The following is a 19,787-nucleotide window of genomic DNA, read 5'->3' on the forward strand; positions in this document are numbered from 1 at the left end:
GAGGGGGGGGGGGGAGTATGGGAAGGGATGGGAAGGGGAAACAAAGAGGAGGCAACAATGCTTGATAAGAAATGTATTCATTATCTTGCCCATGTAATTGTAACTCCTCTGTACGGTAGTCTCACAATAAAAAAAAAAATTAAAATTAAAAAAAAAGAGTCTCAGTCTGGCTTTGAATTGTGATCCTCAGATTTCAGCCTCTTGAGTAGCTAGGATTACAGGTGTGAGCCACTGTCGCCTGGCTTGTCATAGTACTTTTATTTGGCAGCATGTATCAGTATTTCTTTTTATAGCCAAATTATACTTCATTTATACCATTGTATGGATACAATACATTTTGTTTATGCATTCACTAGCTGATGGACATTTGGGTTGTTTCCATCTTTCAGCTATTATAAAAAATACCGCTCTAAATGTTCAGGTAGAAGTTTTATGTGAACATATGATTTATTTCTCTTGAACATGTGTGTAGAATGGAATTGTCCCATATTAATGTTTGAGTAATCACAAGATTATAACACAACTATTTCCACCAGCATTGTACATCCTAACCACCAGCTGCCATTCTGGTAGGTATAAAGTGTGTGGCATTGTGCTTTGATTTACATGATGCTGAGCATTTTTATGTTTATTGGCCATTTGTTTATCTTCTTTGGAGAAGTTATTCAGTTCTTTTGCCTACTTTTAATTGAATTGTCATCTATTACCCAGGTTAACTTTATATATGTATCTATATATAATTATAGATATTTTATATTTTCATTTTTTTCCAGTCCTGAGGCTTGAACTCAGAACCTGGGCACTGTCCCTGAGCCCATTTGTGCTCAAGGTTAACACTTGAGTGTAGCTGTGGAGCTACACTTCTGGCTTTTCAGAGTAGTTTATTGGAGTTAAGAGTCTCCTGGACTTTCCTGCCCTGGCTGACTTCAAACTGTGATCCTCATATCTCAGCCTCCTGAGTAGCTAAGATTCCAGAGATGAGCCTCTGGTACCTGGCTAGCTTGATAGATAGATAGATAGATATGATATGATATGATATAAAACCTTATTCAATGTTCGAATTGCTAGTGTTTTCTCTCATTTTATCAGCAATCTCCTCTCTCCCCTCCCCCCTTAAGGTCCTGACTCAGGACCTTAAGCTTGCTGTACCTCTTGAGCTATATCCTACCCACCTCCTTGGTAGTGTCCTTTAACATATGATTGTTTTTAACTGTGATGAAGAATCTATCTATTATTTTGTTACTCATGTTTCTGCTGAATGTCATAGAGATTTACTTCTATCTTTTTTTTTCTTAGAACAGGAGAAATTTAGCTGTTGCATTTTGGTTTTGAAAATTGTTTTGTATATGGTATGAGGCAGGAGTCCAAATTCCTTTACTTGTGCTTATGTACTTGTCTCAACACCAGTGAATCGTTTTGGCATTCTTGCAGGAAATTAGTTAACTGTGAATGGAAGGGTATTGAATAGATTCTCAGTTCTTCTTCACTGGTCCAGTGTCTAGCCTTTCAGTAGCACCAGTCTTCACTGCTCTTGTTTTGAAATTGAGAAGTCAATCCTTTATTATTTTTAGAGATTATTTCAACTGTTGTAGATCCATTAAGTTTCTGTGTGAATTTTAGGATCAGCTCATTAATTGCTCCCAAGAAGCTAGCTTGGATCCTGAGAAGAATTATGCTAAATTCATAGATCAACTTGGAGATTATCACCCTCTTAGTCATATTAAGTCTCTTGGTCCATGAGCACGACTTTTATTTCCATTTCTTTTTTAAGTTTTTTTAAAAAAGTTTTTGTTGTAAAAATACTGAACAGAGGAAGGTAATGAGTACATTTCCTATCAAGCATTGTTGCCTCTGTCTTTCCCCCACCATCCCTTCCCTCCCACCTCCACAACTACACTCCCACCTTTTATTTCTTAAGCTCTTAATTTCTTTTAACAAAGTTTTGTAGTTTTCAGGATAGAAGTTTTTCTGTTTTTAACTTCATTCCCAAGTATGTATATATGTATGTATGTATATATAGAGAGACAGATAGTAGGGGGAGATCTGGCTGTGTAACCCAAGATAACCTTGAATTCCTCACCCTCTTGCCTTTGACTCCGAATGCTGAAATTACAGATGTGTAGCACCATCCCTGGCTTTGTGTGTGTGTACAGATCATGAGGGTTGAACTCAAGACCTAAGTGCTGGCCCTCAGCTTTTATGCTCAAGGCTAGCACTCTATTACTTGAGCAACAGCTCCACTTCCACCTTTCTGATGGTTAATTGAAGGATCTCATGGATTTTCTGCTTGAACTGGCTTCGAACTGTGATCCTTAGCTCTCAGCCTCCTGAATAGTTAGATAGTTAGGATTACAGCACTTGGATCTTTCTTTCTTTCTTTCTTTCTTTCTTTCTTTCTTTCTTTCTTTCTTTCTTTCTTTCTTTCTTTCTTTCTTTCCTTCCTTCCTTCTTTCTCTTTCTTTCTTTCTTTCTTTCTTTCTTTCTTTCTTTCTTTCTTTCTTTCTTTCTTTCTTTCTTTCTTTCTTTCCATGCTATTATAAATGGGATTTTTTTTTTTTGGGCCCGGTCATGGGGCTTGAACTCTGGGCCTGGGCGCTGTCCCTCAGCTCTTCAGCTCAAGGCTAGCACTCTACCATTTGAGCCACAGCGCCACTTCTGGCTTTTTTGTTTTTGCTTATGTGGTGCTGAGGAATTGAACCCAGGGCCTCAGGCACTGAGCCACCTTCCCAGCCCAAAAATGGGATTTAAAAATTTTATTTTCAGACTTTTTATTGCAAGTAATTAAAAAATTAGTATTTTATGACTTTTTTAAAATAAAGTTTCCTATTGAGAGTTCAAAAAACTCGGTGTATTTCCTTTTATATTTTATTATAGCATAATTATTTCCACCATAAACTCAAACTACATTTTGATGTTTAGACAGAACTAATGAAATTCTTCTCTAACTCTTAAAGAGCTGTCCCAGAAAATCCTCTTGACAGTTATTTATCCCAGTTTTATTATATAATAAGTAAGGTTTTATATGTGAATCCACTTTAATCATTTAATAAAATACAAAAGACCTGTCTCTCCACTATATTGTTTATGTACATTTCTTGTTTCCCCCCTGCCCCATTTTCCTTTAAACGTCTCCTCTACTTTCTAACAAATTCCAAAGTAACTGGTCATCATTTTGTCACCATCCCTGGTGTGGCAGGCAATGAAGTCACTCTTGCATTATAGCACTAGAATTCAGGCCTCATTCAAGAAACAGGCCTGCAGGGTTGGAGTGGAATGCAAGCATATCCAAACCCATCTCTGGGATGAAGTAGGTGGCTTTTAGGGACAAAAAGTTATCTCAGAGACAGTGCAATGCTATTTGTAAACTAGACGTTTGGAGACTCGATCACAGCCAGATCCTTTTTTTTAAAGCTAGGCTTCTTTGTGAAGGGATAGTACTTTGTACAAAGAGACAACAATAATCCAAAACATTTAAATGTTCCCAGATTTAATCATTAAATCCTCCTAAATAAGTTCTCAAACTGGTGGGATCACAGCTGTACAATCTAAAGATCACATTGCTCAACTGTAAAGACCCGTTGGAATTAGCCATTTTAAGTAGGTGAACTGAATGCAAGCATGTCTTATTAGAGCTGTTACAAAGATATTTGTATCTTTAAAGGGAGGTTTTTTTTTTCAGCCTGACATAGTACTGTCAGATCAAGAACTTTTGTCATGTGGCAAACATTCAAGTGGCTTATACAAACAAAGTGGCGGCTACATAACTATGGTATAATTGGCTATTCACCTATCCATTTTTTCTTAGGTTACCAATGCATTCAGCATGGTTACCACACTAGATACAGCAGGTAACCATAACAGTGTTGACATTTGTGTATCTAAACATAGAAAAGGTACAGTGAAGGTTAGGAAGGTGGCTCAGTGGTAGAATGCTTACCTAGCATGCATGAGGCCCTGGGTTCGATTCCTCAGCACCACAAAAACAGAAAAATTAAGAAGTGACGCTGTGACGCAAGTGATAGAGTGCTAGCTTTGAGCTGAAGAGCTGAGGGACAACGCCTAGGCCCAGAATTCAGGCCCCACAACCGGCCAATAAAAAAAAGAAAGAAAGAAAGAAAGAAAGAAAGAAAAAGAAAGAAAGCAAGAAAGGAAGGAAGGAAGGAAAGGAAAGGAAAGGAAAGGTACAGTGAAATGCAGTCAAAAAGAAAAATAGGATACCTGTATATAGGACACTTCACAGGAATGGGTTCTGCAGGAATGGAAGTTGCTCTGGGTGAGCCAGGAATGAGTAGTGAGTGATCCTGAAAGGCTCTAAATGTCACTGTGCACCACTGCATACATTATTGGCATTGTACACTCAGGCTGCATTAAATTTATTTTAAGAAGCACTTTTCTTCAATAAGTTAACCTTAGCTTGAACTCTGGGTATAGGCTCTGTCCCTGAGGTTTTCTGCCCAAGGCTGGCTCTCTACCGCTTGGAGCCACAGCTCCACTTCTGGTTTTCTGGTGGTTATTTAGAGGTAAGAGTCTCATAGACTTTCCTAACTGGGCTGGCTTCCAACGACTATCCTCAGATCTCAGCTTCCTGAGCAGCTAAGATTACAGGCATGAGCCACCAGCACCCAGCTTTATTTTCTTTCCTTCCTTCCTTCCTACTTTTCCTTCCTTTCTCCCTTCTTTCCTTCCTCCCTTCCTCCCTCTCTCTCTCTCTCTCTCTCTCTCTCTCTCTCTCTCTCTCTCTCTATCTCTTTCTTTTGACATTTTAAATTTTTTGGGTAAAAACCTAAGACACAGCTGGGCATCAGTAGCTTATGCCTGTAATCCTAGCTACTCAGGAGGCTAAGATCTAAGGATCATGGTTGGAAGCCAGCCATAGCAGGCTTATCTCCAGATAAGCACAATAAATCCAGAAATGGAGCTGTGGCTCAAGTGGTAGTGTTAGACTTAAGTCAAAAAGTTCAGGGAAAGCACCCAGGCCCTGAGTTCAAGCTCTAGGACTGGCACAAAACACACAAACAAAACAATCCCGAGACACAAACATAGCCATCTAAGATCTACACAGAGTCAGGATTAGAGGCTGCGTCTTCTTAGAAGCAGTAATGGGAGTGGAGTCATCATCTCACTTGACAGTAGTGCCTGCTTCTAGGTAAACAGGGCCCTCCTGAAAGACCTGCCTGATGATATTCTCTTACAGGTAATTTTATTTTGTTGGCAAAGTGGGTTTTTCATTCAGGGCTTTGTGCTTGCTATGTAGATGCTTTTACCTGTGAAGCTTGAGCCTAACCAGGATTTTGCTGGCTAGTCTAAGCTGGCCTTGGACTTTCATCCTTCTGTCTCCAACTCTTGAGTAACTAGGACTGTACCATCATACTCAGCTTGTATTTGAAAGAGGGTTTCACTAATTCCCCCTCGTGCATACTAGCTTTAAACCACAATCTTCCTATCTCTAGAGGCCTCTAAGTGTTAGGATTTCCAGAGTGTGCCACTTTCATCTTAACCTTTCCTTAAGTTAACTCATTCCAGTTAACATTAAACACACATACAAAAACATAATTATATAATAATGTTCAAAAAATATACACCAGGAGCATAATCACTACCTTTTTTAGAGGACTAGCAAGACAGTCGGTTTGTCCCTGCTAACATCTCCTCGACACTGATGCAATTATATGACAGCTATCATGAGGTGATAGGAAAGTTCTGCTCTGATGAGACCCCACTGTATATTGTCCATCATGTGGCAGGCACATGAATAATTTACTTTAAAAACCAATAGCTGGGCTGGGAAGGTGGCTCAGTGGTAGAGTGCTTGCCTTGCATGCATAAGGCCCTGGGTTCGATTCCTCAGCACCACATAAGCAGAAAAACCTGGAAGTGGTGCTTAAGGCTCAAGTGGTAGAGTGCTAGCCTTGAGCTGAAGAGCTCAGGGACAGTGCCCAGGCCCAGAGTTCAGGCCCCATGACCAACAAAACAAAAACAATTGACAGGATAATTCAACTGCATATTAACACCGAAGAGGGTATTAAAAGGTATCCCATAGGTAGAAAAAAAAGTCAGTTGGCAATGCAAATAGGATTGGAAACAATAAGATGAAGAAAATATTTGTATACATCTAAATGAGTACTTACCACCTACAGCAGTAATAATGACTTTTGATCTTTAAAATATGGGGAACAGTTAGGACATCAGTTAGAAAGAATATTGTTAGTTTCTAGAGTCCTAGCAGTTTATGGTACAAAGGTAAAAGCAATAAGCTTTTTTTTTACAAACTATATATTATAATAATTGTAATAATATATTAAAAATGCATGCTGTAAACATTAATATAACCATTGAAAGTATAATAAAATAGTAAATACTAGTTAATCACGGACCACGAATTGGAGACTAATGTCATCTAATAAGTGGAAATCAAATTAAGCAAGAGAAATTTTAATAAGTATCTATCCATATTTCAGAAAACAGAAACTCAGTAAATAAAATTCATAAATAACTAGCATCTTTTAGCAATCTTTCTTTTATAGATATTTTTACCTTTTTCTCAAACTTCTGAGAAGCTGATTGTTTCCTAAAGAATTTGTCTTAAAATACTAAATTTCATGCATTTCATTCTTAACCAAAATTAAAAGAGTTAAACATGTGCAAATAAGTGAATGTCAAGTAACTAGTTATTCAGCCAGCTCATTCACACTGAATTAGTAATTTACTCAAGCAGTCTGCAATTTATGTTAATGAAGGAAAGATTATTTTACGTTATACATTTACACAATGACATAAATGTCTCATTTTTTTCTCTTTAAATGTTATTATCATCTTAATTTTCAGTTCTTTTCCACTATTAGCCTCTTAGGTAGACTATATAATGTTGTCATTTCCATTTTATTTTTATTGACACTATAATTGAGGAACAATTCAACTTAAAAGTTAAATAAGTATTAAAAATACACAGGATTTCCTTAGCCTCAAGAGCCACCCCAAATTAGATATTAACAAAGATTAAATAGCCCTTCTGATACATGTTCTCTTAAAACTATAAATAAGTCTTATGCTTGTAAACTTATATATATAACTATAATTTTACTTTCATGAAATCTTTTAAATAGATATCCTACTAGTAAAAAATGATGAAATATGTTGGATTCCTTTTTCCTATATTTTAGATAGTTAACATTGATTTATGTATTAATTAAGTCACCAGAGAAACAGAAGCAATAGTATGTGTGTGTGTATATAAGGAGTGAGGGTGTATATAAGGTTATGAGTGATTTATTGTAGGAATTGGTTTGTGAATTTATGAGGGCCAAGAAGCCTCTCAGCCACCTGCCATCTGGAGAACTCTCAATGGTTTGGATGAACACACTGTAGACAGATAAAATCTATATATACAAATTCCTGAAACACCTTTACAGACATACCCAGAGATACTATTTTACCAGCTGTGCAGATAACTTTTAACCCAATCAGGTTGACACACAAAATGAACCATCACAGCTTGGTTATATGCATTTGTTCCAAATGTGTGTCTAGCTAATTGATTTTATGTGCATAGTTTAAGGCTCCCATCATTAGGATAGAAATAGGACATTTTCTTGAAAGTCTCTACTTCCTATGTTTACCAAATAATTGTCAACTTTCTGCAATAAGTAATAACCCAAATTTCACATTCATCTTGGCTATTGACTTGCTTTGGTCAACTCAAATTACTTTTCTAGACTGGCTCTTCAACTTTCCTCTTTGCAATCTATCCTTGTCTATATGAATTACAGTAATTTGATGTCTTGGGAGAAAAGCTTGTTTGTTTTTACAAATCCACAGTATTTTATTACTCCTCCTTATAAGATTCATGTATAAGTTGTTGCTCAAAAGGGACCAAGTGGTTTGCCTGAGCCTAGAAGAGTCTCCCCACAAATCTAGCCCTAAACACAAAGCATGTGCCCAGCCCAGCTGCCTCTCTTAAGCTTCTCATGTTTGTTCTTTTATTGTTCATTGTTTCCTTAATTTGCTGCCTAGAAGAAGCTGCCTTTCCAGGATTTTCCACTAACATTTGTTTCTGCTGTCATGGCATTTTCTCACCCAACATGTTGTTTATTGTGAGTCAGAAAAGCATCTGCAATTCAGCACTTAGCTTATCCCAGTGCAGATCACAGGCCCAGCCGAAGTACCAAGGAAATTCTGGAATGGGCAGTCTAGATGGAGTTGTGAAAAGACGTCAATGTCTTCTGCTACGCCCAAGGGCATAGATGACTGCAATGAAGGAGTCTGCCTCTCCACAAGAGCTCAATTTGTAGGATTTAGTTTACCAGGATAGAAACTTAGGTTACTAAATTAAGTTGCCCTCCTGGTGAATGAAAGGTTAATTCAAGTAATTTCACTAAGTGAAGAGTAGACATTTATCACTAAAATTGAAGTTTTACAGTTACTGTCAAAAGGATCATCAATAGTAACAACTTGAATTTGTATCATTGTCAAAGAAGATATGGAAAGTCATGTCAAGAAAGAAGGTCATTGAGATAGCATGACAAAATGACAGGAAGAGTAAAGGCCACATGGGCGTTAGGCCCAGGAGAGAGTCAAGTCTGTGAACTATGAGTGTAAATGACATGTAAAAAAATTTTTTTTTGAGAGTAAGAATTTAGCTTTGATTTTGGCATTTAAGAATAGAGAATGTTAGTACAAAAAGTACTGTATGTATGCATGTATGTGTATGTGTGTGTGTGTATGATCAGGCCTGAAAAAGTATTCTATTAAACTGGAGGTAAAGGGAGAGCTTGGAGAACTAGAAAATAGAATCAATTGACAGTGCATAAAAAGAGAAATAAAAATACCAAAAAGAAAGGAAGGAGCCAGGTGCTAGTGGCTTAATCCTAGCTACAATCCTAGCTATTCAAGAGGCTGAGATCTAAGGATTGTGGTTTGAAGTCAGCCTGGATAGAAAAGTGTCCGAGATTCTTCAATTAACCAGCAGAAAGCCAGTAGAGCTGTGGCTCAAATGTTAGAATGACAGCCTGGAGTGAAAAAGCCAAGTGAGAGCACAAGACTCTAGGTTCAAGCCCAGCTATCAGCACTAAAGCAAAACAAAATGAAAGGAAGGGGAGAGGGAAGGGCTAAACATGCATAAGCCAATGAGAAATGTACTTTCATCTAGATGAATTTGCAGTGTTCTTTTTGTTATGATCTGCAGGATGTCTTCAATGACCAAACCCTAGATCCTCACCTTTTGTTACGTTTATTTCTAGATGAGAGTTAAGTAAGTAAGCATGCAGGAGGCTGCTTCTAACAAAGATATCATGATTTCTTAAAGTCCTGAAAAGGTTAGGGCACAGCCTGTAGACACTTTTGTCTGCAAGGAACAAACATGATGGGCTTCTTTGCTGGGTTTACTGTCTGAATTATCAGAAGACCATTGTTTCTTCCTGCTCAAGGGCATGTTATGAGCCCATCCTCTCAACTTCACATCACCTCCCCCAGTACTGACAGCATACTCTGGCTTAAGCTTCCTTCTCCAACCCAAAAGCACTGGCTGGAATCCAGTTCTTAGTATTACAGTTTTGGCATATCTCCACCAGCACTGAACTTGAAAATACATGAATTGTGTGCTCAGACATGCACCTACACACAACATGCATACACATACAACACATACACACACACACACACACACACACACGCAAGTTAAAGACTCTTTCTCTGTCTCCATTAAAAAGACAGGAGCTAGACATTAAGCAAAAGGAAAGAAATGACAAAATGCTGAAACAAAGATACAGGTTGATCCATTGTAACAATGAGATGTACAAGACACTATGTTGAAAATGAATTTTACAAATTGGGGGAAAGAGGAGGGGAGGAAGGGATGGTAGGGGAAAAACAAAGGAGGGGGTAACAATGCTTGATAGGAAATGTACTCATTACTTTACTCATGTAACCATAACCCCTCTGTACAGTATCTTTACAATAATATATATAAAGGAAAGAAATGTACATATCCCTGATTTATTAAAAAATAGTTTTATTGTTAAAGGTCATAGAGTTCATAAGCAATGTAGATTAAGATAATGATGACTATCATTGTGAAGATTAAAAGATGTTTGTGCCTTTAAAAATAATAAATAAATGAAAAAAATTATAAACACACACAGACATACAGGAGCTAGAGATGGCAGGGTATCTGCTTAGTAAGTATGAGGCCTTGAGTTCAAATCCCATTACTGCCAAAATTAAAGAGGAGAAACCCTCTAGTATTTTGTTGTTTTGTTTTGTTTTGATTTTGGTTCTTTGTGGGGTTTGAACTCAGGTCCTGGGTACTGTTCCTGTGTTTTTTGTGTTCAAGGTTAATGCTCTACCACTTTGAACCAAAATTCCATTTCTGGTTTTCTGGTGGTAAATTGGAGATAAGAATCTCATGGACTTTCCTGCTTAGGCTGGCTTCAAACTGTGACCCTCAGATCTCAGCTTCTTAAGTAGCTAGGCTTACAGATCTCTTGGCACTGACCTTTCTTATAAGAAAAGTTGCTTTATGATAGATTTTTTTTTAAAAAAAACTGAAATTCTAAAGTAGTGTCTTTAAAGGGAATCAAAAAGAACTCACTGCTTCAAGTACACCGTGTTATAACAAAATGAAAGAGTAAATAGTACTGTTGGCCAATTTTCTCTACAACAGAACTTGATCCTAAAATTCTATCAAATTTCACATCTATTTGAGGGGTTCATGCATTCGTTTTTCTTGGCTCTAAATGAGACCCACCTCCTTTCTCCTTTCAAGAGAAGTGACCTCCCTCAAGGAAAAAAGGTTAGAAATGGTAGATATTTTCCTCCTGGGGATAGAAGTGCATCCAACACTGGAATGGCTGCATGTTATACTTCTGATAATTTATTTACCACCCACTCGGCTTTTCCTCCTCTTAGTACAGCTGTGTTCCCTCCACACCCAAATATGGCCTGAGTCCTGATGCACAAGTACACTAACTTCATTATGGCTGTTGTCTGGCCAATTCTTTCCTCCTCCACCAGCTCCACCCTTCTCAGGGACCAGAGGTCACTGCTGAAGCAGCGAGGGAGAGCTAAGAGAGTGCTGCAAATCTGGGCCTCCATAGTATGTGAAAATGACTAACTGGCTGTTTGTTTTTGGTCAGTTGTGAGGCTTGAACTTGGGGGCCTAGGCACTGTTCTCTGAGCTCTTTTTGCTCAAGGCGAATGCTCAACCATTTTAAGTCACATTGCCACTTCTGCTTTTCTGTTAATTGAAAATAAGAATCCCAAGGACAGCTTGGAAGGGCTTGATTTGAAGCCTGATCCTCAAATCTTTGCCTCCTGAGTAGTTAGGATTGCAGGCTTGAGCTTTCAGGGCTGGTATTTAATTAGGAAGCCTGAGCTATCTCAGCTGTGAAATAAAGACGTTAGACTATTCGTTAAGGAGCATTCCTTCCTCTTCTGAATTCTAGGATCTGGCCTCACTGTTTCTCAAAGACGAGAAAATTCCAAACATGAAAGATGCCTTTCTGTATCAAGCATCAAGAGCACTCTGGTCTTGCATGTGTTCATTGATCAACATATTTTCATGGAATGCCTGCTCTCCTCCAGGCACTTTGAGTGTGAATTCATAATACTGACTTTTCTTCATTCTCAAATTGTAATGTTTACTGAGATGAAAGTCACCTCATGTAAAATGACCCATGTAAAGAACAGAATTCAGTGCATTTAGTACATGTACAACCAACACATGGGTCTGGTTCCCCAACCTTTTTATTACCCTAGAAGGAAACCTCATACCTGTCACTACCTGATCTCCCTTCCACTTGCCCAAATGAGCCGTCGGCATGTGTCCGTCTCTGGTTATCTAGTCTGGATAGTCTGTTCTTTCATTTTGTTTTTGTTTCATTATTGGAATTTTGTTTTTTGAGTCAGGGTCTCATTAGGTAACCCAGGTTGACCTCAAACTCTTAATCTTTCTGCTTCAGCCTCCGAAGTGTTAGGATTACAAGCACGTTCCACCACACCTGACATATTCTACACTATTTCTTATAGCTAGAATCATAAAATATGCAACCATTTTGTCTCTCTTCTTTCACTTGCCATAGTGTTTTTGTGCCTATTGTAGCATATATTAATATGTTGTTCTTTTTTTAATGCTCAAATAACATTCTACTAGCTGGGTTCTTTAAGGACAATCTCATTTGTGGGCTCCAACTTTCTCAGCTTTAGAGCCAAGTGTAGCACATATGATGTGTGTGTGTGTGTGTGTGTGTGTATAAAATACCTATTTCTCTATCTGTCATCTATCATTTATCTGTTTTTCTACCTTTGAAGGCTGCTGTGAGCATATATTGTATATCAAACTATTCTTAACATCTAGTTAAATATGGTTCCAATATACAGTTTATGGATAAGACATTTACAAACACTTTTGGAAATAGTTAGTTGTTTCCCTGAACTGGATTCAATCCATACATTGTCTTCAAATCTTTGACTTCTTTGTTCCTGGATTTATTGCTCGATAAATCAAGAAAGTATATAGAGTACCTCTTTGCTGTTACTGTAAACATTTAAGTCTAAAACTTGAATCTGACTTTATAGTCAGTGCCACATTCAGTCATGTAAACAAAGAGCTATTAACACCGATGAGAAAGACCATGTTTTACAAAATGTTTCCATCTGATCAGTTACAGAAGACTGAGTAGGGTGGAATTACCAGCCAATTTCTATTCAGATCAATTAGTGGATCAAAGATGTTGAGATTTTTTTCTTTAAATTGCAATTTGTTGAAATCATTTCTTTAGTATACAATAATTTAAGGATTGTTTTCCACTTTATTTTTAATTTTTCTGTCCAGCAGCCAAATTTCAAAATCATTCAAACTGATGGTATAATTTTTAGACACAGTTTAAAAAGTATTTGATGCCAAGTGCTCAATATCCAAGACTTCTGTGATTTCCTTCCAGTTTCCATGCTTACCAGCCTAAATGATCCGTATACTGCTTCCATTCTTCCATTCATTGGCTCAATGTAAATTTGTAAAAGCTGAAGTTGATGGCAAAAACTAGTCCTCGCATTAGCTTGCATGCACATGCATGCTTGCAAACATATACACACACATAGCTCTCTTAGTCTTTTCATCTACTTAAATATTTTTTTATTTCAGTGGTCCACTTCCTTAGAATATTAATTTTGAATATTTCTAAATAAGCTCTAGCTTGGACTAGGTAAAGGTTTAAATATGATGGTATCAAAGTCGGCATCAAAGGCATGGTGTCTCATGCCTATAATCCTAGTTACTCTAGAAGCTGGTATTTGAGAATCAAAGTTTGGAGGCAGCCCAAGCAGACAAATCCAAGAAACTCCATCTTCATGTAACCAGCAAAAAGCTGGAGTTGGAGGTGGAGCTCAAGTAGTAAAGCACCAGTTATGAGCTAAAAAGCTAACCTAACTAATGGGGGCCTGAGTTCAAGATCTAGTACTGGCACATAAAAAAATTAACAACATAAAAAAATTTCCAAACTGGTAAGGAGATGACCTCACAAGTTCTTCACTTTTCTAAAGCAGTACACTTCTTTATGTCTAGTGTCACAGTAATCCCTTCAGCCCAATCACAGACATGTACTGTTTTCTTACACAAGGGCTGCAGGGCCACTCATACACTCAGGAAAGTGGTGAGTTTGGTTCTTTGATTTGAGTCTAGTTAAGACATTAAAGAAACAAAATGATCATCTAGGTACTATGTAAAAATCCTGCCGGCAAATGTCACTTAATGTTACAATTACTGGCCCTGCAATTCTTGTTCTTGTAAGATCCTATGTACTAAAAATTCTATTTACATAGTATTTTCCAAACATTTTCTCTCCTAGCCATTTACTCACACAGGTGCACTGTAACAAATTCACTGATGGGTTAGACACTTTAAGGATTTGCTGCTGCTTTAAGCATAGGTCTGAGCTTTATCAGAAAAGGCTGTTAGAAACCAGGATTTCAGGCCCTGACCTAGGGCTGAGAAAGATGGAGAAGTTTCCCCTAGGATTTTCAGTGGTAAAGCTGTGAGCCAGACCTGAGATCTTCCATGGAGCTTCGGGTCTGAAATCTGTCGTCTGACTGCCATAAATGATAATGAACAAGTAACATGAGTGTAAGATAATGGTCTGGATTTTTCTTCCAGAAGGAATTGATTTGGTGTTTCTATCATGTCTGTGACATAAGTCATCAACTACATCAAACTATAAAACATGTCAACTCCAGGAAGTGAGGCATGTTTGCAGGGGGTGGGGGGAGGGATTTGATGGTTCTTTGGAGGACCATTTGCTTTGTCAAATTTTCAGTTCTTTTTATTTGCACCAAGAACATAACTTGCTTTAGTTTCTTTAACAGATAAACAACTATTTAGTAAGCAGCAGAAAGACTAAACCAAATGTTGAAAAAGAATAAAATGCAGACTATCAAGACAGTTTTCCCTTCAAATATACAACAGATAGCTGGTGTGGTGGTGCACATCTGTAATCTCAGCACTCAGAAGGCTGAGCTAGGAGGATCACAAGTTCAAGGATTAGCTGATATACGAAGAGAGATGTTGTCTCAAATAAACAAATACACAACAGGCTAGCATTTTCCACAGATTATTTGGGCTTTTAACAAAGATAATTTTTTTCCTAGCCCCTCATGAGTACCTTATTAATAAGATCCAACTTCTGAGAAAAAAAATCTTCCCTTTTACTTACCAAGATGCTTTCATAGTCCATTTTTTTTCCCACTTCTGTTCTTTTTTTTTTTTTTTGTCAGTCATGAGGCCTGAACTCTGGGCCTGAGCTCTGTCCCTCAGCTCTTCAGCTCAAGGCTAGCACTCTACCATGTGAGCCACAGCACCATTTTGGGCTTTTTCAGCTTATATGGTACTGAGGAATCGAACTCAGGACCTCATGCATGCAAAGCAAGCGCTCTACCACTGAGCCACCTTCCCAGCCCTTCATGGTCAATTTTTTAAAAATAAATTTTTAATTGTTATTGTAGAGGTAATTTGTACAGAGGGGTTATAATTACATAAATAAGGAAATGAGTTACTCCTCCCTCGTTTTCTCCTGTTTTCCCTCCCCCCACTACCCTCCCCAAAGTTGTAAAGTTCATTTCCAACATAGTGTCTTGTGAGTAGCAATGTTGCATTCCTTCAACCTTTGTCCTCTGTCTCACCATTTCTGTGATTCCCCTTCCCATCCCCAAATCAGATAAACTTATATACAAGACAAAGGGTTCCAAAATTTTAAAAAAGGGAGGGTGGGGGAGGGAACAAAGAAATGAATGAAAGAAAAGAGAAATAACTGCAAACAGTACACTAAAAACAAAACAAAACAAAAACTCTTGTTTCCATATGTTGGAGTTCTTTTTTTTTTTTGGCAGGGGGTGGTCAGTCATGGCACTTGAACTCAGAACCTGGGCGCTGTCCCTGAGCTCTTTTGCTCAAGGCTAGTGCTCTACCACTTGGAGCCACAGCTCATCTTCCAGTTTTCTGGTGGTTAATTGGAGATAAGAGTCTGGACTGGGCTAGCTTCAAACTGTGATCCTCAGAGCTCAGCCTCCTGAGTAGCTATGATTATAGGTATGAGCCACCAGCACCCAGCATTATGATAGATTTTTATCTCATGAAAGTTTCTTTGAAAATAAAAATAGAAAAGAATGATTTTATATTAATACAATAAGTGATCATTAAGTGTGCTGGTGTTAACCTGTTACAGAACAAGGTCTAGAAACTACTCTCTCAACTCTAAGGGTTTGTCAATGAAGACAGATGCTAGGGGAAGAAAGGAAGTAAAAGTGAAAGTCTGGAGACACCGCTTGGGATAGTAGTAAATAAGAAAGACCTGAAAGTTCTATAGTGTTTTCCACTCAGAGATGTTTACTCACCTTTGTTGCCTTATTGACAAGATCTCTAGGGTCAAAGTGAGGATTGTAGGGACCAAAAGAGGAAGAAAAAATTCACGAGAAGTCAGGTGCTTGAGTCTAACCAATGAAGACAGAAGAACCAAGACCCTAAAGCAACATTTTCTCGTGATTCTCTTAAGGAGAGCTCTGTGAGGTGACTGTCCAACCTGGGGGTGGCTGGGAGCCCAGCTCTGCATTCTCAGATGAAAGTCCTGTCCCTCTGGTGGGTCTTGTAAGACTTTGATCTTCATACACAGAGACACTCACTTAACTCACTTAGGACCCTAAGAATGTCTGTTGTTTTGTTCTCTAAAAAAAAAAAGGAATAAATATTTTAAATATTTTTGTGGGTTTTTTTTCCTGTTTCTGTCAGTTTGCCCTAGAGAAGGGAGTTTCTCAAGAAAAAGGAATTTTACATACTACGAAAGGGTTACCAGGAGATTATGAAGTCATTATAACTCCAAAATTTAAAATGAAATAGCATGTAGGACCTTTGAGATGGTTAGAGATACACCATCCAAGGATAAGATGATGGCCCAAAACAACTCAGACCAATGTAATGCTTATGCTTAAAATTAGGTTTTAGTGTGGTTTTACTCATTGTAGAATTTCACAAAGGAGTATGTTTGAGATTTTGTGCTTGAAATAGTCATTTGGCTTGATATGTTTTAGTGGAAATGTTATAGGATTCGGGACACTGGATCCAGGGACCATTAGGTTCTTGGTCTCATTGGAGAAAAAAAAAAATCAAGGATGGGCCCAGAAAAACTTAAACAGGAGCAGGTTCATTAATACAGAGCAAAAGGAAAACAGAGCAGAAAACAGAGGGTGGGCAGGGTCAAGGAGTACCGCACTGCACACTACCCCTGTTGATGGACAGCCATGGAAAACTTCGTTATGTGTCATTAACTCTCAGAGACTGTGTTTATGCATCATCAATATCTCCCATATGTCAGGCAGAGAATCTCTTGACCTTTGGATGGTCAGGCAGGGGCTGGGGGTCAGCAAGGCCCTACTTTATGTCACAAGCCATTCCATTAAGGTCGGTGGGCCACAATGTGATCCCACAGTGTGACTCAACATCCCACACATCGGTTTCCTTAATTCCTACATCAGAAAGACATCATTGAAACAAGTATACTCACATATTTGAGATGGTTCCAGGTATCATATCATCAGAAATTGGTAGTGTACTCCTGTGTCTTTTATATGTGGCCAGTCTGACTCAAGTGTACATATATATATATATATATGCATATATATGTGTATGTGAGAGAGAGAGAGAGATTATGTGAAACCCCTTTAAACAACTAACATGCACTTTAACAAAATATGAAAGTTAGTTGAAACATTTCTTGTCTGGAGCGTTAGCACTAGTAGGGAGGGCAGACAACATGGGGTAAATACAGACAAAATACTTTATATACATGTATGAAAATGGAACAAAAAGCCTGTAATCCTAGCTACTCAGGAGGCTGAGATCTGAGGATTGGGTTCAAAGCAAGCCTGGGCAGAAAAGTTCCCATGAGATTCTTATCTCCAATTAATCACTCAAAAAGTGGATGTGGCACTGTGGCTCAAAGTGGTAGAGCAAAAGAGCTCAGGGATAGTGCACAGGCCCTAAGTTCAAGCCCCAGGACTGACAAAGAAAAGAAGGAAGGAAGGAAGGAAGGAAGGAAGGTAGGAAGGAAAGAAGGAAGGAAGGAAAGAAGGAAGGAAGGAAGGGAGGGAGGGAGGGAGGGAGGGAGGGAGGGAGGGAGTGGGAGAGAAAGGGAGGGAGGAAAGGAGAGAAGGAGGGAAGAGAAAGTGAGAAAAGGGAGAATGGTTAAAAAGATGATTATGATCAAGAAGCACTGTAAAAATAGACTTGTTAAAAATGAACCCCTTTTGTACAACTAGTTGATGTGAACTTTTAAAATCCATTTTATTTTTTGAGTGTGTTTCTATGGTCCTTTAAACATTACCATTATAAATTATATTTATATCCAATGTGTAAGTATCATATGACATAAAAGAATGAAATCTTCACACATAATAAATAAATAAGAAAAAAGAGCTTAAAACTTCTCTGCCCTGGGTCTGGGAATGGGGTTCAGTGGTAGAGTGCTTGCCTAGCATTCATGAAGCCTGGGTTTGATTTTTTAGTACAACATAAACAGAAAATGCTGGAAGTGAACTGTGGCTCAAATGGTAGAGTGTTAGTCTTAAGCAAAGGAAGCCCCAGGACTGGCAAAAACAAACAAACAAACAAAAAGAGAACTTCCTTGATTCCTGTTTGTTTTGGGTTGTCGCTGCTTTAATTCAACTATGGAAAATAATTCAAGTTAACAAAATAATTTGTAAGTTACAAAGTATGCAGATTTAGCAGATTTGGAAGAGGGAGGTTTTATGTATTTTATTTTATAAGCCTGATTTTTTTTTGTGGCTAACTGGAACTGATTAATACACTTTTTATATTTCTTAAATGCCTTCTTAGATTCCTAGGAATGTCCTGTAATTCATTCATCCTAGTTTTTGAATAATTTTAAAACAATAAACCAAAATATATTATTAATGACATTTCTTCAAGTTAAACTTAAAGAAATTAACTATAAAATATATTTCATAAAATATCTTGTATATTATATCTTCTTCATATATGATAAGACATTTGACTTTAGTGACTGAAGATATTAAAATTCTAAATTAAGATGGTTCTATTTCTGTGTCTGTAAGCAAATATTGAGAAATCTTTGATTTGGGAATCATTTATAAAATGCTGATTTATAATTCCATATATAACTGTAGATACATGAATATAAAGATTTTTTTAAATTTTTTATTTTAAAGATACTATACAGAAGGTTACAGTTACATGAGCAAGGTAATGAGTACACTTCTTATTGAGCATTGTTACCCCCTCAATTGTTTTCCCCCTACCATCCCTTCCCTCCCTATCTTCCCCAAGGTTCTTTTTATTTTAATTGTAATTAAGTGATTACATAATTTCCCAAATTTCACAGTATTGTGGAATAATGATGCTCATTTAAAGTCACAAGTTCATTCTAACTTTCCTGGAGCAAATTGTCTATCACAGTCTATAACATATAATGGTGTACACATGTCATACACCATACATGTGATCAGCAGCGGGGGATATTTAGTAGTGGTTCAACCAGATGAGTGGGAGTTCTTTGTTTCTTAAGATCTGTTAATTTTGTCGTATCACCTAACATTTTGGATTTAGCATCCACTTATCAGGGAGACCATGTACCGTTTGTCTCTTTGCTCTTGGCTTACCTCGCTCAACATGATTCCTTCTAGCTCCATCCATTTCCCTGCAAATGCCATTATTTTGTCATTTCTAATGGCTACATAATATTCCATTGTGTATAGATACCACAATTTTTGGATCCATTCATCTGTGGTCGGGCATCTGGGTTGTTTCCATATCCTAGCTATTGTGAACAGTGCTGCAATAAACATGGAGGTGCACGTGTCCTTGTATATTGGTACCTGTTGTTCAGGGTAGATGCCTAGAAGTGGTATGACTGGGTCGTAAGGGAGGTCAATCTTTAGCTTTCTAAGGACCCTCCAGACTGCTTTCCAAAGTGGTTGTATAAGTGTACATTCCCACCAGCAGTATAATAGGGTTCCTCTTTCTCCACATCCCCTCCAGCATTTGTCGTTGGCTGATTTGTGGATGTGGGACATTGTGACTGGGGTAAGGTGGTATCTCAGGGTTGTCTTTATTTGCATTTCCTTCACCACCAGGGATGATGAACATTTCCTCATGTGTTTCTTTGCCATTTTTATTTCTTCATCTGAGAAGTCCCTCTTTAGTTCCCTTACCCATTTAGTAATTGGTTTGTTAGGGAGGGATTAGTTTCTTGAGTTCCCTGTATATACTGGAT

This window comes from Dipodomys ordii, unplaced genomic scaffold, assembly GCF_000151885.1.
Source record: "Dipodomys ordii isolate 6190 unplaced genomic scaffold, Dord_2.0 Scaffold5, whole genome shotgun sequence".
Taxonomy (NCBI): Eukaryota; Metazoa; Chordata; class Mammalia; order Rodentia; family Heteromyidae; genus Dipodomys; species Dipodomys ordii.